The following is a 24,538-nucleotide window of genomic DNA, read 5'->3' as shown; positions in this document are numbered from 1 at the left end:
GTGGTTGGTCTTTTCCCAGCTGTATCTCAGTTCCCAGCAAAGCTAGTGGGGGTACAGAACAGTCTGATTATGTCCTCGTTAAATAAATGGAGATTGTAAATAAAAATTGTGTGTCAGTGTGTTTACAGTAGTTTATCTAAGGTATGATCAACATGGATTGCAGACTTTATATCACATAAATTTAAACCACTCCTCTTTCCAGTAGCCATAATTTAAAAACAAAATGATGGCATGATAACACAACCACATTTCACGATGATTGCTGTTCATCGGGTAGTACTTTATTTCTTCTGAGTAGTGAATACTGCAGGGAAAAAGTGGCTGGATATAGAAGTTATAAACACTGGATACTACATTTCTCCACATCTGTATTGCCATCATCTAGACAGCAGGTAATTTCAGTTGTTCTGCATCTGAATCTGTGAGATAGCAAAGTAAGTCAATCAGAATGACCCACATCCAAGGAAAATAAAATTATAAACAGTTTTTTCTTTCATACAGTTCAAGGACTATAATTATTTTCACTTTCCACATGGAGATTTCAAATATAGACACAGACATTCACACAAATGTGGGAAAGAATGAGAAAAACTCTCAGGTTATAATGACCTCAATTTAGTTGTGTCCTCAGATGAGGTTATTTTGGGTGAAGAATATTTCGATGTATTATAAATAAAATATCAATTGGATACTAAAATTAAAGTATTAAAACTGCTGTTATGAGAAAACCTGAAAGTATATTCATCTGCATTTCAAGTACATAAAACCTGGAATTTATTTCATGAACTGCCTTGATGTCTAAAACAAGCTTGACAGAACCAACTCTTGACTCACACTTTATAAGGAGGTTTATTTAATGCTGTATAGTAGAACCTGTAAGCCATTTGAATCAGCATCTGACATTAATGAATAGGTATTTTCCTTTCCACCTTTGTGGTTTTGAGTAAAGCTGAGGGGGAGAAAAATGTCTCTCTTGGCCTGAAAGATTGATGACCAAGCTTTAGCCACATGGGATTGAACTAGTGGAAGTAGATCCCACTCATACCCTTTCAACCTTTAAAAAATATGTAGAGACCAACCCCGGGCATCTGAGTACAGGCACAGGCTCTGCATTTGACTAGGTAGATTTGAACACTATGCTGTTCTTCACTTTGACCTGAATCCAGCTTCCAGCTCATTAGCTGGGAACTTTCTTTTCACCATGGATTCACATTGGCTCCACAATATATAAATAACTCCACAGTCATCCACATCAAACAGAGGCTTTCCTCAAAAGTTGTTTTTCAAGAGCTGTAAACCCACACTGAGGGCAACAGACTACACCTGCAAACAGCTTTACTATTCAACCTGAAGTCTTTTCACACACTTGAGAATGTGAGAGGTTGTAAGAGCTGGTGGACAAATAGGAAATTCATACATGAGTTCTCAGTTCTAAAACTGGCTTTTTGGGGGCAGAATTGTCAGAAACAACAGCCAATGGAAATATACTAGCCATGTCATCATGTCATTAAGCCTGATGCATGAATGAAGAAGGCTGAACACTTACTGCAGAAAGACAGTTCATTGTGCTTGAACACACTTTTTGAACCTGGCCTCTGCATCTCCTCCTTAAAAAGGTGAGAAGAGAATCTTTGTTGTTATAGTTGTTGCAAAAGGAACCCGAGAAAGAAGGAGGGAGCCGTTTTAGCCTGCTTTTGCATCTCTGAGACCAAAATACCTGACAAGAACAACTTAGGGAAGGAAAATTTTACTTGGAGCTTTCAGTTTCAGTCCATAGATAGCCAACTCCATTGCTCTGGGCCTAAGAAGAAAGACAACATCATGGGAGAAGCATCCAGTAGAGGAAAGCTGCTCAGCTCCAGGGGTCAGGAAGCAGAGGGAGAGGCAGGGAAAGAGAGAGAAGGGGGAAGGGGACACAAAGAAGATGCATTCTTCCAGAGCACACCCCCAGTGACCTACCTCCCCCAGCCACGCCCCATCTGCCTCAAGTTACAACCCAATTCATTCAAACCAGGATAAATTAATTAGGTTACAGCTCTCACAATCCAATAATTTTACCTCCAAACATTTCCACATTAATATAGAAGTTTTGAGGGGACATCTCATATCCAAATCATAACAGGAGCTGTATTAAAACAAACACTTTTGCCCCTATTTTCCCATGTGCTCCTCAATATCCTTTTCCATGATTCCTAAAGTAGGGAGTGTCAAACATTTTTATAAAAGACAGTGCAATAGCTTTTGACACTTTTTTAAAATTTTTTTTAATATTTATTTTTTAGGTGTAGATAGACACAACACAATGCCTTTTTTTTTAAAGAGAGAGTGAGAGAGTAGAGAGAGAGAGAGAATTTTAATATTTATTTTTTAGTTATCGGCGGATACAACATCTTTGTTTTATATGTGGTTCTGAGGATCGAACCCGGGCAGCATGCATGCCAGGTGAGCGCACTACTGCTTGATCCACATCCCCAGCCCCGCTTTTGACACTTTTAACTTCTATATATCGTTATAATTACAGGCAGTTTTGAGGTCATAACTGAGAATCTGTTCAGAGTATCTGTCTTATTATATTTCCTTAATAATATGATGCTCAAGTGATCAGTAGCATGAGCTTTCTAATCAGAAATACCTAGTTTCAAATATTGGTAATGTTTATACTAACAAAATAATTGTACTTAAGATGGTTTACCTCTTTGACTTGCAGCCCACTTCTGTAAAATGGGATAATAACATCTATTTTCCCCCCACAGTACCTGAGATGATATAGGTATAATGTAAAACCACTATAAATAATGTTTACACATAAAATGTTCCAAAACTATTATTTACTTATAATATTTATGATGATAATGATTTTACCTGTAAGAAAAGCCATCATTTAAAAAAATCATTTTACATGTCATAATTCATATTTTTTCACTTATTTTAAAATAAAGGTGAGAACTAAATCTGGAATCAGCAAAGAAAATCTGAATTAGTAGTAACCTTAGAATGCAGGTGGGTGATGATATCTGCTGCACAGCACAAAGGAGATACAAAGAAAAAATAATGTAGAATGTTTACTTTCAGCTCAGATCAAGATTAAACCCGATGTTAGAAGCTTGTTGGGTGGTTTAAAATGCAGATACAGCTTTGGAAAGGGCTGGCTTATGGACAGCACTTATCCTCACTCTATATACAGTGAGTATAGCATACATAAACCATGAAAAGGCAGAGAACCACACCACACCTCTGCAGGTGTGAGAATCACATGGTTGTACTCATTTATATTTAAAATGGAGCTGAATGATTATACAGGCTAGGATCATTTTCACCATTGCCAGGTTAGGCAGACTTGATCAGGGTACTAGAACATGCATTTAGAAACAGATCACACCTTTCTAAAGCTTCACAGTTGAAAAGATGATGTACTCTGTGACATAATCTTAGATGCATCTGTATTTAATCCTACCATTATCTCTGCCTCCCCCATAAGATATAGGAATATAAATAATTAAAGGTGAATATCATGCTAATTATGTTCTTGCTGATGTGTATCCTGCATAAAAGAACTGAGAAAAATTACACAGGCCATAGAAAAATTTAAGAAGAGAAAGCAGAGTGACACTTTATATTTAGTATCAAAAATTATGGATCTCTGGTGGCAGCTTGTTGGCATTCTGCCACGTACGTGCTAAGGTCACTTGAATGGGTCTGGCTGAGTTGGCAGCAGAGAGTAATTGATGTGATGACAGAATTAGTAGGAAATTGGGGAAATTTAAGCTAGGAAGAACCTCCAAAAATGTATGCTGATGATAAAGCATTTCAGGAGAAGTCAAATCCTATGATTTGTACAGTGGTACTACTGTTCCTATGTTTCACTCCATAAAAATGATCCTAGAGTACTTTCTAGGCTTCTCTGAAATATCAAAAGCAATCTGTCTTAATTCTTAGAGTGAGTTTCCTTTTATTTTTTTTAACTTTTTTGGGAAAAAGTAATTTTTGAAAACTTAGGAGTTACTGATAAGCAAATTAATATTTTGGATACATTTTGACTGTATCCTTTTGTTTCCCAATTGCTATATATGAATTTACAGAAAAAGAATAATTTTACTTCTATTTTATAGGAATGAATTTGGAGTCGGTGGGCGGCGCATAAGCGACCGGTTAAACTACAATAAAAATATTTAGTGTTAAATATGAATGATTAGTGTTAAAGCAAACAGATAAAGTAAAATATAGCTTGCTTTGCTGATTATGAGCCGAGCCGTGGGCCTGAAATATTTTTAGGATGGAATATGGTATGTTGTTATGTCTAATCATATTTATAAGAAATCAAAGTATCAGAATGGTAAAATTGTCTCCCCCACCCTGCCCAAGAAAAAAAAAAGTCCTATGGTCTGAAAAAGGGCAGAAAACAAAGGTAAAATGGAAATGTTTAAGTTCTGATGGAGTTTTGAATCTGACATAAATGCATGTGGGATTGGGAGGCAATCTTAAGCGTACTGTGATAGAGACTGAGAGAGAAGTATGGAGCTTTTGAATAAGCAGTTTTAAATAAGCCCACCTAGAAGGCATTCCAGTCTCCCTTGGGACTATGGATTACATGTGACCAAGATTAAGTCAATAAAATCTAAACAGAGGCATTACTTGTATTGTGGTGACATATATGAGGGATCATATGCCATTCTTCCCAGGAGGCATGTCCCTTGGCTCTTCCATTTAGTATTCCTTCCTGCTGCCTGGAGCACAAGCACCATAAGAGCCCTAGGAGGTGGCATTAGAATCAAGGCTTGTGCAGGTATGTGTGGTGGCAATGACGAAGGAGTCCGACTGCCCCCATGATGTGAGGCTATCATACAGCTCGGGGTCCCTGGATTATCTAGTTTCTGATTTAGTTAATACTTTAGGAATGACACTTGTATCATGTTTAGGCCACCATTCTGATGCACTTTCATTTACACTTCACTGAAACTCATCCTAGTGTATTTCATTGACAATACTTAATTTTGTTGACTAAATTCCTCTTGTACGCCTATTCTCTATAGGAATTTCAGTTGATTTTCATGTTAATAAGTAAATGATCAAGATTCACATTATCAAAATGAATCGTGTGACCTTTCCTTGTAGAAAAGGAGGAAGAATCATATTGTTTTGCACTAATAAAGACAGAATGAGTCTATATGTAGAAAACTGGTATTCCTCATAAACAGAATACTGTTATGAAAATGAAGTCACTGAAATACCACAAGCCAGATTTTCCAAAGAGTAGGTGGAGATCCTATGATCAGAGTTAAAAATAGATGCAAAATCTAACAAATGTCCTCTGCTAACATCAGAAGCACAGAGCAACTTAAATAATTGTATGAATCTGTTGGTATCATCCAACAGTGATTTTTCCATTAATGCCCTTTTTTTTGAAAATTTAAAGTTATTCCTTCTAATAGGATATAGTAACATTATCTCCAAGTATATGAGGACAATATTCCACCAAGATACAAAATGCTTCTGTAAAAAGCAGCTGTATCCTTCACCAACTGGGAAATTCCATAATGATAGTTCAAAGAACTATATTCAAGCCAATTTATGATGTCAATTCAGAAATTTTACTAAGTAACTGCTGTGCTGCTTAAAAGAAAAAAAATACTATTTAATGAATACTAGTTTTCGTGGTTTATTTTCCCCAAAAGTCCTAACTCTAAAATGCATATTTTCTTTGGTTTTCACTAATCACTGTAAGAGATAATACATAATGTTTTTAAAATAGAAAATTCTACTTTTTAAATAATAAATAAATAGCCATTTCTATGTCCAAAATATAAACTCTGGTTCTAAATAAGAACCTCCTACATGTCAGAATGTTTTTGGTTTCAAATTAAAACAATAAATAAATAAGTACCACCAAAATACCATTTAAAGCATTAAGGATCCAGTTCCTTTTGTCCTTCCATATCTTGCCATTCTTGATGTACAAACTTTGATTTCACATTAGCTTCTTTGATTCTTTCAACATGGCTGTACCAATTCTAATATCATAGTCAGAGACAACAGATTGCATTTTCCTGCATTTCATCTTAGGAGCAAGGTAAGAACATTTCCTAGATGTCCTTTGGTACATTTAATTACATGTTTCAGTGGCTAGTATCATAGTATCCAATAAAACTCATCTGCAGACGAGAAGAATGTCTTAGATAAACTGGAAATCAATCCCTGCACCTGAGGCCAGCCTCCTGAAAAGCACAGGTTTAGAAGTGGAAGTTTCCACTTTTATTTAAAAGGATGAAGGATAAGGGCTTAAGATGAAAGAGGTGGAGGGGGAAATGGATGTTTCGCAGGCAACCAACCCACCTTGCTGAATTCTCCTTTCAGATCCTGCTGTTCCCTCACCTCATGGTAACAATCTTCTACTGGTCTCTTATTCTTAGTTTGCATGTGTTCATTTTTTGTTTAATTGCTCCTAGTGTAGTCTCTTTCCCTTCTCAGTCTTTTGGCTTCTTGGTATCATTAGGAAAATACAGTCCTTCATCCCCACTCTAGTTTACTCTTACCATTTTTGCTGGCTCAGTCCTACTACAACCCTTTTGTGAATAAATTACTGAAATGTTTGGGTGTAGGCAAGGTTGCCAATAAAAGATATTACTCCTTGTTAAGTTCAAATTTAAGATAAATAACATTGTTTTAATAATATTATGTCCTAAATACTGCATGGGTCATACGTAATTCTAGAAACTTATTCATTATTTACTTGAGATCCAAATTTAAATGATTTAAATTGTTTGTAAAGTCCAGCAACTCCAGGTATGGGGGAGCTGCCTTTCTCTAAGCAGGTCATGCAGTTACTGGGATTTATTCTCTTGATCTCACTTCCCCATCTTACTCCTGTAAGTCTTTTTAGTTTCATGAACCAATAAACTACTAACACTTCATTTTCTTCCTTTACTGCTTTTTTTCCCCCTTTGGATAAAGACAGTGTGATGGGAATTCTTGACATATGAAACTGAAAGAACCTTCGTGAATAAGCCCATCTTTGTCCTTCTTGCTATAGTCATTAACAGGCCTCACAGCCTCCTTTCCCAGCTTTCCTTCCCAGCCTCCTTCTGAGGCTACACAGTCTTTTGGAAGGGACTCCATATTCTGTTTTATCTTTTAACTTACTTTATTTCATTTTACATTAATGATTTCATGACTAGTAATCCAACACTAATTTCTTTTGCTCTTTTTTCTTCAACTAAAATCACAAGGTTAATTTTCAGAGACAGAACAGTTTTAATTTTAACATTTTACTGCTCTATCTTGCTTCTTACCTAAAGTACAGTCCTTCTTATTTATGGCTTCTGTAGGTGAGTTCTACTAAATCAAAGAGGTAATGGAAGGGCAGAAGGAGAGGTCAACATGCCCCATCTACCAGATTACATTCTAGTTATCTTAGACTACTAGAAGTTAAGGTTTTCTAAATAAACTTCACTGCATAGAAGAAAGACAGGATCCATTTCACAGCTTCTATACTATTTTATGAAAGAAAAAAACATCTTTACCTCAGTGTCCCTCAGAAATTCCATATGAGCATACCCAAACTTCTCCAGGCGCATATGGAATAATTAACAAAATTTTAAATAAGTCTCTGTAAAGGCAAACTATGTGAATATTTTCCATTTGTTATGTTTGTCCTCAGAGAACCTACATTCCAGTGACAAGAACTATGGAGTAAGAGGAGTAAGACAGGATGAATGGAGCAAGAGGGACAAAGTGTGGGAGGTATGACTTTGAGTAAGTTGTTCAAAACAGTATAGAAAATAGTCACAGATCTTGTAAAGCGAGTTATGTGAATATCAAAGTGACATCTGCATTAGATCTGTCAATTTTTTATATATAGTAAATGCTATGGTTTAGATGTAGTTTGTCCCTCAAGGATCCATGCATTGGAAACTTGGTCCCTAGTGTGGTGGTGAAAGATTGTATAGAAACTTTTAAGAGGTGAGGCCTAGTGGTAAGTCAAAGGAGGTGTGTCCTCAGAAGGGGTTGTGAGAACCCAATCTCTCTGACTTTCTGTATCAGGACACGATCTCCTGCTCCCACACGTGTTCCAACCACTACCAAGGCCCTTGTCATAACAGGGCCAATATAGGTGCTATGCTCTTGAACCTCCCAAGCTGTGAGCCAATAAGCCTTTTTCTTTTCTTTCTTTCTTTCTTCCTTCCTTCCTTCTTTTCTTTCTTTCTTTCTTTTTTTTTTCTTGAGTAGTCTATCTCTGTTATTTTGTTGTAGTAATGTACTGATGAATAAAATGAGTATATTTAGTTTTATATGATAGATCTTTCAGGAAGAGATTGCATGTTATAACACCAGGAAAATCAGAATAGGTTCAGGAATATGGTGAGCACTTTCTACAGTGACCTCACAAAGATGGCCTATTTTAATCTTAAGATCCTGTGAATACAGTGAGTTGTCATTTCTATGATGAGATTATGTTATTTGGTGCGACTGATTATAAGAAAAGATTTTCCAGGTGGAGGCCTAGTTTGAGTCATTGTATGAGTGGAGGGCTTCTTCTGGCTCGTGGCAAATAGGAAAGTCAGAAATGTGAACCACAAGAAAAATTTGATGTACCATTTGTTGTTTCTGAAGCTAGAGAGCCTGTAGGACAAGAGAGAGGCCTCTAATTGCTAACAGTGAAACCCAGCCAACAACCAGCAAAGAAATGGGGGTCCAGGGGCTACAAAAATGAGGATGTGAATTCTGCCAACACCCTGAATGACTCTGAAAGAGGATTCCTTCCCAGAGTTTCCAGATGAGACTTCAACTTCACTAGCACTTTTATTGTGGCCTTGTAATATCCTCAGCATAGAACCAGTTCAGCCACCTTGGACTTCTGACCTATAGAACTAAGGGCTACTAAATGTGTATTACTTTAAATCATCATTTTTAGTAATTTATTATTCAGCAATAGAAAAAAATAATACAAGAAGAAATGAACCCTAGATTCTGCTATGATCCAACTGTATGATTTGAGAATCGATATTAAAGCAAAAATAAAAGGTATTTTTCTAAATATATGAAATTCAGCTTTTAATATTTTTATCTACTAATTCTAACATTTCTGGATTAGCTTTGACTGATTTTTCCCCTCAACACTATGGGTTGCACTTTCCTGCTTCTTTGCATACTTGGTAATTTTTGATTAGAGGTCTGAAATTGTGGATTTTATCTTTTTTGGCTGCTGGATATATTTGTATTCCTATAAACATTCTTGAGCTTTTTCTTGATGCAGTTAAATAACTTAAAAACAGTTTGTTCCTTGGAGATCTTATGCTTAAGATTTATTAGACAGGGTCAGAGCAGCATTAATCTAAAGCCAATTATTCACCATCACTGAGGCAAGAACCCTCTGTCTGCTCTCCAGTGCTGTGTGAATTTTGAGACAGTGCAGTCTGGTCAACGTGAGTAAGTACTATTCCCAACTCCATAGAAACACCAGCCACTGTTACCTCTAATCCTTTCAGGTGACTCTTTCCCAAGCTTTTCATAGTTTTCTCACATGTATGCTTTTGATCAAGGTTCAGCTAACTAGTGGTGAGGACCCTCCACAGATTTTCATGGTTCTATTTCTGTGCATTTGTCTTCTCCCATAGTCAATCCTATGAACTCTGATCACCTATCTCTCATGACTCTCAACTCAGGCTTGTTAATTCTGGGAATTTGTCTGGTTCCACCTATAATCCCCTTCTCTGAGACTCAGACTGAAAACTCTCAATAAGAGTTAGGGTTAGTGCTGAGGGACACCTCATTTCCCTCCTCATCTCTTAGCATCACAATCATTCATTTCTGACATCCAGTGTCTTGCAAACTGTTATTTCATACATTTTATCCATCTCCAGTTGTTTAAAACAGGATGGTAAATCTAGTCTCTGTTTTACTATCTTGGCCAGACCAAAAGTTCACTGGCTATAAAATTTGGTGACTTAGAAACTTTTGGAATCTTTTTTCATCAGTAACATGATTTGGAATTTTTAATAGCCATTCAGTTTTCCATAAGTTACTCTCAATATGTGTTTACTCAGGCTTGTAGAAGTTAGGTAGTAATTAACTTTTTAGTAAACCCTGATAATATTCTTATAATAAAAATTATATTTTTGTAAGACATTAAATCTCCTTGAACATGTTTATGCTACATAGAGAAAAGTTAAGGCTGCAGTATTTAGTGATTCCTCCCCAAATATATAATATACATTTTTTTCACCTGTCTTATAAAACGTGAACTTCTTTGTTCATTAAAAGCAATCTAGTCCAAAAGGCACTGTAAATGTGTTTACAGGAAAAGTATCTTCCAAGAGTAGCAAAATCCCTCACAAAACACCACCAAAAATCCTGCTTGTTACTTACCATAAATATAGGGGGAGTTCAAAAGATTCAAATCTTAGCAAACATACATATTGCCTTACATTCCAAAAAAACTTGGAGCAAAACATATTCTGTGAATTATCACTAAATATGCTTTGCTCTGAGTTTTTTAGGGAATTGGGTTTTGAAAATCACAAAGGATAAAAAATCAGGGTGAAGTTTAAGAAGTCAAGTTATAAAGGTGAAGAAAAGAAAAATTGTATCAGGGTTCATTGTGGCTCATCTTTTAAAACCAATAGGATCAGGATGAAACCACTCACACACAAAAAATAATTATCTGTGGTAAATTTTAAAAAGTGGCACAATAATGATTCATGTTGTAGTGGATCCCACTATATCTAAATTCATCTTTTTAGATTTAAAGGTCATTCGTATTTTTAGTTCAAGAAACAAAAATATTCTCATGTTTAATTGAAATTGAGGAATGCTATATTTGCTAAGTTAATATGGATATAGTGGAAATATCTTACCCATGACTATCACCAAAGTCAATAAATACTAAGGTATGAGATTGATCAAATTATGTTTTCTGCATGTACAAATATGGCATAATAAATCCCACTATTATGCATAATTATAATGCATCAAATAAAAAAGTTTTAAAGTTGATAGTTTTTTTCTTTAAACACCAGAAAAGAAAACCCAAGCATATCATTCTTTTTTATTCACTTGTCTTCAATGACAGTAAAGAAACTACAGTAAGAGGACTTCCAGATTCACCTTTGACCTTTGAACTTGGTAAGTACTTTCTTCTTCCTCCTATGGGGGATGGCATCTAAAGGCACTCAGAATGGTCCAGCATTTGACTATCATCATAGGCTTTCCTAAATAAGGCCTCTAACAAAACAAGGTTGTCCCAAAACCCTGGTAATAGAATTGTTTACCTTTATACCAAGATGGCTGAGAAAACACCAAAATCTGCATGTAGTGTGCGCCCAAGAAGACTTTGAGGAGTTTGTGCTGTGAGACCTAAAATTCTTATGAGATTGTCTAAAATAAAAAACAGGACAGCAGGGACTATGGTGATTTCATGTGTGCTACATGTGTCTGTGACAGAATCAAGTGTGCTTTCCTTATTGAGGAGCATGAAAGTGTTGAAGGCACAAGAAAAGTCAGAAAGGTAAACTGAAAAAAATTAAGCTGCTTTAAAAAACAAAAAAAAATGTAAAAGGTGTAAAGAAGAGAGGAATTCCATGTTCTTGTTGCAGTGATGTTCTTTCTTAGTTGTGAAACTGAAGCGTGAATATGGTTCACCCTATTATGGTGAACATGGTTATTTGTCACTTGTCATTCCATCTCCTTATGTACATTCCGGCAGAAGCTACATTCCTCAATGGGCTTGCAGTTAGAATTCAACCTGAAAATCTGGTTATCACACAGATGAACTTCAGGTGTGACTTGGAAATCAGAAGTGGTAGTGTGGTTGTAGAGTCACTGTAGAGATGAGCATTTTCTGTAGCAAGTTCCTAGCTCTGGTTGCTGAGCATATGGATGTTGAAAGGAAGATGTGGCAGCAGTAACAGTGGTTTGCCATCCTTGGATAACATCTATGATGGCAGGTTTTTGGAGTCAACATGTCGAGAGGTCCCCTTCCCTGGCTGTAGCAGCATTAGCAGCTCATCGGGTGGGCCAATCTGCTATATCATTCTGGGAACTAGTCCTGGAGCACAAGACTAGAGGCTACCTCTCCAATCCTTTAAAAAATTTAATGTTCACCTAATTCTTTATATTAAATGCTTTCATGCTTAAAATAGCTAGTGCGGTTTCAATTTCCTGGAACTGAACCTTGATATATACATGGTAAGTTATTTAACATAACTGAGCCTCAGATCCACACCATATAATAAGAGGATTAGACTCGTTAGTGACTTCCAAGATCCTTCCTACTTCTAGAATTCTACTGTTGATTCTTTACCTTTGTGGAGTTTGCTTAATATATCTATTTTTCTCTCCTAAATCTCTCAGGAACAACTTACAGTCTGGTCACTAGCTTACTGTTCCATACAACTGTTTTACTAAGACCACATATTAATAGACTTTTTAAAAAAATCTATTTCTCCATCAGATATTTTTTATAACTTTATTTATTTATTTTTTTTATGTGGTGCTGAGGTTTGAACCCCCTGCCTCACATGTGCTAGGCAAGCACTTTACCACTGAGCCACACAAACCCAGCCCATACTTTTAATATTCAGAAAAAGTACCAAAAGGTATAGAATGTATATAAGGCAAGGATAAGGGTCCACTCATCCATTTAACAAACATCTACTGAGCACCTACTATGTGCCAGGTGCTCTCAAGCAACAATTTTGTTAACTCCTTGCTTGAGCTATTCCAATCATTTGTTTAGATAAAACATTCCATAGGTTCATGTATCTCTGTCTGGTTTGCAATGTAATACACTTCATTCTTAATCTGTAGATCTCCCTCTGTATTCCTCTCCATTCAAGGATTCAGTTAGTAGAGCAGTTTCTTTACAGATACTGGCCTGAGCCAAATCAAGTTTTCTTTTCCCTTGTAAACCCTTTGGTTTTACAAATAATCCCTTGGACTAATCATTCAGTCCTAGAATTTAATGCATTTCATTATCATGAGTTATAGGTCATTTCTACATCAATATTCCAATGTCTTGCCATCATTAAAACATTAATTTATCTCAACATAATGACTTCAACAATATTATTTCACTACTTTCCAGGCAATCAAAACTCTGAAGTCATTTTTACATTACTTGTCTCATCAGGCCATTACTAAATCTGCTAAGGGTTGATACACAATATTCTTAGACTTGCCATTCTATCTGAATCTTTATGTATTATATCGTATTGTATTTTAGATTTATATATTGTCTTTCTTCTCTTTCCCCATCATTTGTCTTCTTCATCTATCCTACATTGGGCTACTTAAATTATCTTCTTTAAGTGTTATTCCTAGAATTTTTGGTAGTGAATATTTTCTGTCTTCATTAAGCTTTTTGGCATTGGACAAAAATTTAACTTAAAAATATATCTTCTATTGAATCTTTGTCTTTTTTAACTCAGAAGAGTTAATCTAATCATTTTTCATTATATAGTCTGCTCATTTTTGCCACTGTACTCATTTCATCAGCCCACAAAGTTGTTTGCCTAAATGAAAAAATACAGCAAAAAAATCTTCAGAGGAAATATTCATTCTTCCCTGTTCCAAGAAGCCAGCTTATGTCACCTCTTATCACCTCATCTAACTCAAATCAGCAGTCCCAGAGCGCTTTCATTTAAAGTCTGTACTGCTCCAAAAAGTATTCAAGGGTGAATTCCTGTGCTGTATTCTTCTTCTTGTTCAAAAGATATCAGAGTAAGTTCTTAATAGAGCAAAAAATAATCACAGTTAATAAAACTCACCATGGCACACATTTTCCTATAAGAAGGATAAGAGCTAGATGTTACATAATATTGTTAGTGCAGTTATACTCATATAAGGGCCTATGATATATGAGAATGCACTTTTATTTGACTCTCCATTATACTGATTCCATGGCCCTACAAATAGGGAAACATAAATAAATGTTCTTGACTGCAGAATACATGCTATTTTTAAAACTCTGATAATTAATAACTTGAATTCATTTCCAAATAAAGAAAAATGTAAAATGTGCTTCAAAAGTAGTCAAGTGAGCCTAAAACCCAGTTAAGGTGATCGATAAATGCTTATTAAGCAAATAAGTGAGTAATCAATGGTTTGAGTTTGGAGAAATGGATATAAAAATGGATCATAATGTGTCAATGTGGGGAAAAGTGGATGAATAAAACCAAAACAACTTTAGTCAATGAAGTTCTAGCAGTAATGGAAGTGATATTATTGAAGAAAACCTGAAGACAACTTATACACCCAAGTGTAGGAATACTCTTATAAACTCCTTGAACTATTCCAAGTTAAATAAATTATCTCTTATAATATATATACAGACATGCACTATTATATAGGTTAAGCCTCCCTAATCAGAAATTACAAAATCTGAATTGATTGAAAAGTCTGAAAATTTTGGGGCATTTTGGATATTAGATTTTCAGATTAGGGTTTGAAAACATTAGACCAGAAAAGTCTATGCAAATATTCCAAAATTTAAAACACTCTGGTTCCGAGTATTTCATATAAGGGATGCTCAACCTATATCATATTATATTTCATATTTATAAGATCATGTATCTGTGTGCATTCCTACCTGAGTGTATGAGGTTCCAATTGTGCTTTAATTAGGATATCAGTTAACTGAATCCCTCATACACTGCAGGTGGGAATACACACAAGTACATAATCTATGTCTGTGTATATATCAGTTACTTCTCATTATTCATGAATGCTCTGTAAATTCACCTGCTCACTAAAATTTATTTATAACCCTCAAACCAATACTCAGTGCTTTGAAGGCATATGAAGACATTCACAGAGTGGCAAACAAGAAAACAACTTAGAAAGGTTGAATTATGATTTTAGGAAGAAATAAACATGTTACTATTTCCTGATGGCATTGTTTATATATAAAATCTGAATTTACAGATCATCTTTATAATTAATAAATGAATTAAGGAAAGACACTGAATACAAAATCAATATAATAACTTGCTTGTATTTTATATATTAGTGGCAAATAATAAAAATTAAATTTATCAACAATGAGAAAACAATACTATTTAAGAGTATTAAAAAATTCTTTTAAAAAATCTAAGAAAGTTGTGCTAGACTGCTACAATCAAAATTAGAAACAATATCTTTAAGTCAAAATAACTAAGCCACAGAGCTAAAGAATATATTCACATATGACAAGAAAGTATTCATATCCACAATGTATAAAATACCCCTAACAAAACATAAGTACAGGAAGAAATTCAAATTTTTAAAAAATGTTCTTAGATGTGTGCTTTACAAAAATCACATTCTAATAGCCAAGAGGTATATAAAAAAATTTCTAAACATGTTTAGAAACCACAGAAAACAAAATCAAAGCCAATAAAACATGTCCATGACTATAATGGCTAAAATTGGAAAATAAAAATTGACAATACCAAACATTAAATAGGCTATGGATCAGCCAGAACTCTCATACACTACAGGTAGGAATGCACACAGGCACACGATCTTTGCAAATCATTTGACATGATATAATAAAACCATATACATATATGTATATATATACACATATACAAATGTATATATATATACACACACACATATATACACACGCAAATATGTATGTGTGTGTACACACACACATATATAAAATCAATGCTATTCCCTATGTAAAAACCAAACAGAAATGGGTATATATGTAAATCTACCATAATACATGTACAAGAATACTCAAAGCTATTTACAATAGCTTAAAAAGGAAAATAGATTGGATGAATAAATTATAGTGTATCTGCATAAAGCAATAAAAAAACAACAAATTCCTACCATATGGAACAACATAGATAGACCTCCTAGATATAATGTTAAGTGGCCAGAAAAAAAAGCAAATACTGTATAACCTAATTTCATGAAGAGGTCAAACTATACTATGTTGGGAGAATTCAGAACAGTGGTTACCTTCGGTTAGTAGATGGTACTCGGTAGCATGATGGAAAAATTCTACAATTTAACATGCATGATTATTATATTTATAAAACTTATTGGGCTATGAATTTAAGATGGGAACTTTCCCCAAGTCTACTGTAGATCAAGACAAAATTACAAAAATAAAAAAAGATTGAAATATATATCTATTATCTCATATGCTAATGCCTTCGTTAGACACATGAGCATAGACATAGGAAACTCTGTAGGACATCATAAACCTCCCATAAAGACAATATGTATCAATCTAAATTGAGGGAAAATGATTTATAGAGCCTCCTACAAGAGTGCTGTCCTTCCTCCCAAAATAGTGATTTGATAACAAAAACACTATAAATCAATCCAGAAAATTTACCTCCTAGGGGGTGGAATGTCTGGTTTATGTAAGCCTCACTAGCATACACGGAACATGTGCCAGATTTTTGCCAAAGATGCCTATGAGATCATTCTTCAAAGGGCCTCCCCTCCACACTCTTGACATGATATAAACTACTGTGGTATTTATGTATGCTAGATGCTCCTTTAGTGTACTTTATAGGTTTTTAAATAAAACCAGCTGTCATTCTAGCTAACAATGAGAGGGGGGAAATAAAACCATAACACAAAAGAAATAGTTTCTGTACAACACATTCATGTGCATACGAATTGCTTAATTTTTAGGGTCTACACCCAGGCAGCTTATTACCCTAAGTTTGATGTGGGGCCTTAGAATATGCATCTCCAGAAGCACTCCAGAAGATCTTAAAACAGTTGTTTTAGGTTATACTTTCACAGTATACTGCTCTGTACTATAGCATAAACTATTCCATTTCATTTGATTTGCTTGTTTTTAAACTGATGGGTTCATTCTTTGATCTTAATTATCTTTTGTGATAGAACATAAAACAATAAACAATGAATTATTTACCTTCTTATCCTTCAAAGTCACTATAAAATTTTATCTTCTGTTTAGGCTATTTCTCTCAGTTGCATCAGTACTGCAGCATTAACTTACTAAATAATCTAGGGAAAGTAACTGAAGCAATATCTTTTTATATTAGTGAAGAGTCATCATGTGGGTAAAATTATGCCTTACCAGGTAATCTCAATTGAAGAGAAGCCTCTCACATCTGGATAGGAAACATCTAAGTCAGTTAATATCATATTCCATTAGTATGTATAATTAATACGTGTTCACGTAAGACATTTTTTAAAAACCTCAGTGAGTTATCACTTGATATGTAATAGCAAGACAAAAGCAAACAAACAAAAACCCATCAAGGTCAAATTAATTCAATAGTTGTGGGTCAGTGAGTATTATTAAAAATAAGTGAAAGATTACAAAGTCCTAAAGTGAACTTATCTATGTGAAAGGCAGAGAGTACCCATTTAGTTTTTAAAATTTTGCTGCATAGTATAAAAAACCCAAACACAGAAAATGTACAAGGATCTGTTACATAATAAACACATAACTCTAAATAGTAGGGAGAGAATATACTATTCCATAAGCAGTGCTGGAGTAATGGATTATTAATGGAAAAATTATGCAGAATCCTCTCAACCAGACATTACAATAAAACACACCTATATAAAAACCTAAATATAAAACAAACAAACAAAAAAAAAAACGAAGCCAGTATAGAACTAGAAGTAGAAAGTATTCAAAACTTTGAGGTTGGAAGTTTTTCAAAGCATAGATACGAAATCAATCTGTAAGTAGGTAGAAACTTCCCTGCAGTAATTAATTCAGTGAAAGTTTGCTAGGAAAGATAACGGTGATGAGCAACTCAAAGAAAAAATATCTCAAAAAATCTGTAACAAATTAAAATGATGGCTATGTTTTTAGTATCTGAGAAACAATTCTTTTACATAAGATGAATTTGGCTACCATAATAAAATATGAACAGAGACCTGAAAAGTCAAGGAACCTAGGAGTCATTAAGTCTACTGTGATGAATAAATAAATACAGGAGCCAATAAATACAAAAAAGTCCAAATTCAAAACACGTGAATGTCTGCATTCGTGCATACAGAGAAAAGATATCTGAAGGGTATATACTCAAAGGATTTTCATTCTTTTATTTTTATTTTTCCAAAGATGTTAAGATTATTATAATAGCTAGAAAAAGAAAAACTCTGCAAAATAAAGCAAATAAGAAAAAAGTAGAATTATGTGAAAATTCTCATGAATATTTATTTAATATATAAAAGATTACATAGGACCTCCAGGAAGCTTTTATTTTTAATAAGGCATTTTATAAGCACATCTATCTTCTACTTTAACTGTATTATAAGTTTGTTTTGTCCCCTTTTAATTCTACAAAATTGTTGAGAGATTGACCATGTTTCATTCCCATTTGCATCCACAATGCCTATACAATACCGGGCCCTGCATATGAGGAGATCTTCAATAAATGATAATTGAAGAGTTTATACTTGCAATAGTAAAGAAACTGAGGAAATATTACCTTCTATCATAGGAATAAAACTGTGTTAATGTCTAATATCTACCAGATATGGCCCTGTAATAACATAAAGGTACATGCAGCTGTGTGGTTGTGAGCACGAAGGTTATCAGCTGGAGAAGTGAACAGACATTTCTAGGACAGATGGCAAACCACTCACATTGAATTCTAGCTTGTGGGGTTTCTGGTAAATATTTTACTCATATTTGATAACCTCTTACTGGAAGCCTTCCCCACACTTCCACGCCACAATGTCTTACATTTTCCACAGGTTTATTATGTAAAGAGCTGTGTTATAGTATGATTTGTGACCATTTTCTCTGGCTACACTGGGTGTTCTCTGAAGGAAAGGAATATGCATTACACATCAGGACCACTACATTCAGTACTGAAAGTTGTGCACTGCAGAGGAACGCCCTGTCAAAGAGATACTGTAGGCATTAAGATATCACTGTGGGGGCTGGGATTGTGGCTCAGTGGGAGAGCACTCACCTCTCACGTGTGAGACCCTGGGTTCGATCCTCAGCACCACATTAAAAATAAATTTTAAAAAATAAATAAAAAAAGATATTGTGCCCATGTATAACTAAAAAAAATTATAAAAAAGATATCACTGTGGTATATTTATAACATCAATTTTATGAAGTATGACAATAAAGTACCTTGAAAAGGGAGTTATTTTTTTCTAATATGCAAAGTTGGAAATTGGAATATTGGCTTTATCTCTCATCTTGACACGTTGGGAAATAAAAATTCAACATGGCAGGCAAGATAGATGAAATGTGATAACATTAAAGATCATTTAATAATAAATATTCATACATTTTATGGTTTGAGAACATATAAAGCAAATTATCTTCAATAATTTGAGATATTGAAGAATTTTAAGTTCTACCATTACACTACAATGCTCATGAAAACTAGAGATAAGGGATACTGGGTCCAGAACCTTGCTCTGTCTCACATCGAATGCATCATATTTAAGTTTTGAAAAAGACTGTTTTAGAATCTCCACATCATGCAGTCAAGTAACTAATTTTTACAACTCATATTTCCATAAATTTGACAAATTCCTTTTAACCCACCAAAGCATTCTTCTAGTGCCATATGATAGAATAATTTTTACCTTCTAAATTACAATCTGTTTAATTTATAGCTTAATCTTAGGTGTTTGTCATTTTTTAAGAGAGTTTCACTTCCATTAGTATCAGTAATGATTTTGTCAAAACAGATGAAGAGATTATGCCATATTATCAAAAAAAGAAAAAAATATATATATATATTTATATATATATATATTTATTCCCTGTACTTATTCTTTCCCAGGGCTTAGAGGAGACTAAGAAAGAATAAATTAAAAACTATAGTAACACAATATACAATAAATGTTTTAAAGACCCCTAGTTGGGAATCCAACCGGTGTTATAACTGTTTAAAATGATCAGTGGGTTATTTATACGTAGCTGCTTTGATGTTTTTAACTCTTAGGATATTTATACATAGTATAAGTGAAAAATAGAAATCTTTACATATATTGCAATATATTTAGTATCACTAAAATACAGGAGAAACACAGATACATATAAAGGTTTATTTCAAAATAATTCTGTTAAATATTAAAAATGCTAAAACAAATATTGCGATATTTGTGTATATTATATAGCCAAGTTTACATTTACTATTGTATAATTTAATACACTTCAGAAATTTTATTAAAATAAATTTGCATCTATACTTAAGCTTTCATAAAAGGGAAAACTAAGGCTATGGGATCATAAACTATTCTGAGTTCAATGTGATTCTCTAGGCTATTTGTTCTTGAAGTCAGTTGCTTCACTTCAGGCATGGAGGAAACTTGAATTCATAGGAACAACAGAGTTGGTGCAACACCATTTCTGATAATATATCTTGGAATAAAGAGTTACTAAAGGTAAACTTTGAAAAAGAAGAAACCAGTAGTTCCAATACAAATATCCACCAATCAACAAGTCCAGATTTGATCTCAAATAGATACCTTTCAGAGGTCTAAACATAACTCAAGATTTCCTGTTCCATTTAAATGTTGTGATGCTTAAAAAAACAAAACAAAACAAAAAACATATTTTGAAAAATAAAGACATCCTGAAGAAACAAGCTGAATATGAAGACCTTGCCATGAGGCTGGTCTGAGGAGGTCCCACCAAATGAAAGCAACTAAAATTCTTAAATGACTAGAGTGATTGATATGAAAATGGCTTTGAAACAAGCCCAGACACTCATGTTTTAATTCTGACCCTCTAGCTTGCAAAATAACATTTAGTCTGGAAAGAACATAACATTTACTGAATTCTGAAACAAACCAGACATCGTGTATAGTTTACAAAGTGAACTCTTTAAATACTATTTCTATTAACACATATTAATTGTATATATTAAGAGGATTCACTGTGATATTTCCAGACATGCATACAGCATGAATTGATCATAATCCTCCATCCTTCTTCCACCTTAACACACTCACTTTTTTTGTTTTCACATGAGAGAACATGATACTTGTCTTTCTGTGTCTGATATTTCATTTTAAAAATATTCTTCAGTTTCATCCATTTTGCTGCAAATGGCCTGATTTCATTCTTCTTTATGCCTGAATAATACTCGTGTGTGTGTGTGTGTGTGTGTGTGTGTGTGTTTTCTTTACCCATTCAACTGTTGATGGATACCTAGACTGATTTTATATCTTAGCTATTGTGTATAGTGCTGCAATGAACACAGGCATAAAGGGGTCTCTTACATATTGCTTCATTTCCTCTGGATATATACTTTAGGATGTCACTATGACAAAGATATTAATTACCTCACTATGCAGAGTAAATCACTGAAGATAATGAATTAAGTTTGCTATATACAGCAGAACAATGCTCCTAAAACAACAAAAAACAAAAAACAACTAAGATATATAAAAGTCCCCCCAACCCTTGCCCACCCCCACACCCAGAAAAAAAAACTGAAGATACTGGAAAGGTATTGAAGTAACCAATATTCAAAGGAAAAAAAATAAACTGTACATTATAAAGTGACAAACCCAGTTTTCTCCTTGGGGTAGTATATGCTGATTCTTATGAATGCAAAGGGCAGACATCAAGAATATATGAAGAAAGATACTGCTAAGTCAGAGAAGCCATTCAAGTTTATGAATGGGGATGAAGAGACAAAAATTTAAGTTCATGAGTTCCCAGGAAGTGAGGACTCAAGGGTTAAAGTTATGGTGAGAAGACAGTTTCTGAGAAAGGAGCTAAATGTTTTAGATTCATCCTTAAGGAACTTTAAAAAAAAAGGCAAGGTAAGTTGTTAAAATCTAAGTAAAAATTGTTAAGTTGTAGAATAAAGTTTTGGACTTCCTCATAGAAAAACACAGAAGTTCAGAACCAGCCAAATGAGTAGGACTTCTATAAACTCTCCGAATGCTATTAGTTGCAACTCCGGATCATTGTATGCAGGAATAAAAAATAGTCAATAAATAGAGAGGTATGAAAATTACAAACATCAGGTCAGCTCAGTACCTACCTGGATTAAGGTGACCTTCCTTTTTGTTCACATTTATAGAGGAATATCTCATCATCCTGTGCCTCTTCCTATATAATGTTTATCATTAAATAAAAATTAACAGACTAACAAAAAAGACCCAAAAGAAAACATACAATAGAAAACAATTGCTGAAAAAATTAGTGATATATTTAAGAAAACGGTTTACAAAATGGAAAATTTCATCAGAAAGCTAAAGCTATCAAGATTTAAACGGAAAAAGTGGAAATGACAATGAAATACTTAAAATGGAGAGCTAACTTGAAAGGTTTAATTGACAATTAGGAGAAGAGATATTTAAAGAATGTAAGAAATAAACAGATTGAAGTACAATGAAAAAAAAGGAGAGATATGAAAATGTAAAAATTTTTAAAAACTATGGGATACCATGAAAATATATAACATATCTTCATATTCATACATACATACACACATACATATACAAACATATAATCCCATGAGGGAGATGAACATAAATGGGTTAGAATTTTCCAAAGATGAATTAAGGCATAGATTTAGAAAGCACTATAAAATTCAAGGAAGAAAAACAGAAAACCATACCTAAGTAGTGAAATCCTAAGACAAAGGAAAACACTTAGAATTAGTCATAGAGAAAACAAAACATTATTCTAAAGGGAATAATATAACTAACCAGTTGACTTCATCAGAGAAGTCAAAAGACAATGGGATTACATTTTTAACATGCTGAAAAAAGTTTTCTACTAAAATACCTTCTAAAGATGAAGAGAAAAATGAATGTATTCTCAAACAAGTAAAACTCAAACAAATAGGTTTAAAAACCTGCCACAAAGCCCAGAGCTGAAGATATACCAAGGGCAGTTCTTCAAAACAAAAAGGAAGTAAGAAATGATAACTGATAAATGCTTGAATACACAGAAAATAATGAAAAGCATTGGTATAGGTGATTATATAAAAATGGATCTTGAAAATATGTGTAAAATTAAAACACAAATGTTGGTAGAGAGTAGTGACTTGAATTAAAATGACCCATGTTTCTGGAATTGTCCTAGGACATGTGTATTAGTCAACTTTCCGTCACTGTGACAAATGCCTTGGACAATCAGTTTAAAGAGAAAAGGTTTATTTTGGCTTATGGTTTCAGAGACTCCAGGGCTTTGGGCCTGTCATGGCACAGTGTACCATGGCAGCAGGAATATATGGTGAAGGAGGAGATTTGTGCATCTTATACCACCCAGAAAGTAAAGCAAGAGAGAGAAAGAAAACAATACTCCATATCCCCATCAAGGACACAACCCCAAGGACCTAACTTCCTTTCACTAGGCCCCTGTCCTCAAGGTTCTACCCTCTCCCAATCAAAACACAGACTGGGACTAAGTCTTCAAAAGATAGGCCTTTGAGGTACATTCACGATCCACACCATACTATTGTGGCAAAAAAAAAAAAAATATATATATATATATATATATATATATATATATGACTATAATAAGCAAAATATGAATGCTGTAATTTTTGGACAAAAATTAAAAGAATAGTAAAAGAATATTTTTGTAGGTAGATAATCAAAGATAAGTATAGAACAGTAAAAAAAAAATTGAGTAATTCAAAAGAAAGTAGAAAAAAGATAAAATGATACAAATAGGAAAAGAACAATCAGGTAGATAGATACAATCCTAAACATAACAGTATTTGTTGTGGGTGAAAGCATATCCCCGAAAAGATATGTTTAAGTCCTAAACCACAGCACCTGTGAATGTAACCATTTTTGGAAATACAAGTCAAAATGATTTCATGATGGGTTTCAGTAGGCCCTAATTCAATGATCAGTATCCTCATAAAAAGAAACATTTAGATATAGACACAGACAGAGCACTATGTGAAGACAACACAGAGAATGCAGTGATATGCCTACAAGCCAAGGAATGCTAAGGACCGCTGGCAACTACCCTCAGCTAGGGAAGAGGTACTGATGAGATTTTCCCCCAGATCTCCTGAGGGAACTCACCTGCCCGCCCCTGGATTTCATACAGCTAGCCCACAGATGAAGAGAGAACAAATTCCTGGTGTCTTTAGGCCTGAAGTTTGTGGTATTATTATAGTAACCACAAGAAACTGATATGATTACATTAAATTGAAACTGATTATATATTTGAATTTACAAAAGGACTGTCATGCTGCATAAGAAAAGTAAAATAAAAAACCAGCCATATACTGCTTACAAGAGATACTCCTTGCAGATAAGTTTAAAAAGAAGAATACTAAAATGCAGAAAAGAGTAAAAAGAAGATAAAGACACACCAACCAAACATTATAAAAAAAATAAAGCAGGGATAGCTATACTAATATCAGATAAGATAGATGTTAAAACAAGAAGCATTGCTTTTAAAAAGGGGACATTAATATAAGGCTAAAAAATCTCATTATACTAAAATGATACAGTGATTCTAAAGTTACATAAAACTAATTATGTAACTTTACAATATGTGAAGCAAAAATTGATAGAATTAAAATGAGAAAACAATCACAGTGGGAGATTTTAATACTAAAGAACAAATAGGCTTTAAAAATCAGTACAGGTC

General features: G+C 34.0%; 1 protein-coding gene across 2 annotated transcripts in view; it reads right to left on the bottom strand.

The window, feature by feature from the left end:
- Positions 1-24,538, bottom strand: part of Adamts3 (ADAM metallopeptidase with thrombospondin type 1 motif 3) — a 231,053-nt gene that overhangs the window by 50,715 nt on the left and 155,800 nt on the right. The window lies entirely within an intron of this gene.

Source organism: Urocitellus parryii, chromosome 10 (assembly GCF_045843805.1).
Source record: "Urocitellus parryii isolate mUroPar1 chromosome 10, mUroPar1.hap1, whole genome shotgun sequence".
NCBI classification, from domain to species: Eukaryota; Metazoa; Chordata; class Mammalia; order Rodentia; family Sciuridae; genus Urocitellus; species Urocitellus parryii.
This window is presented reverse-complemented; position numbering and strand designations above follow the sequence as displayed.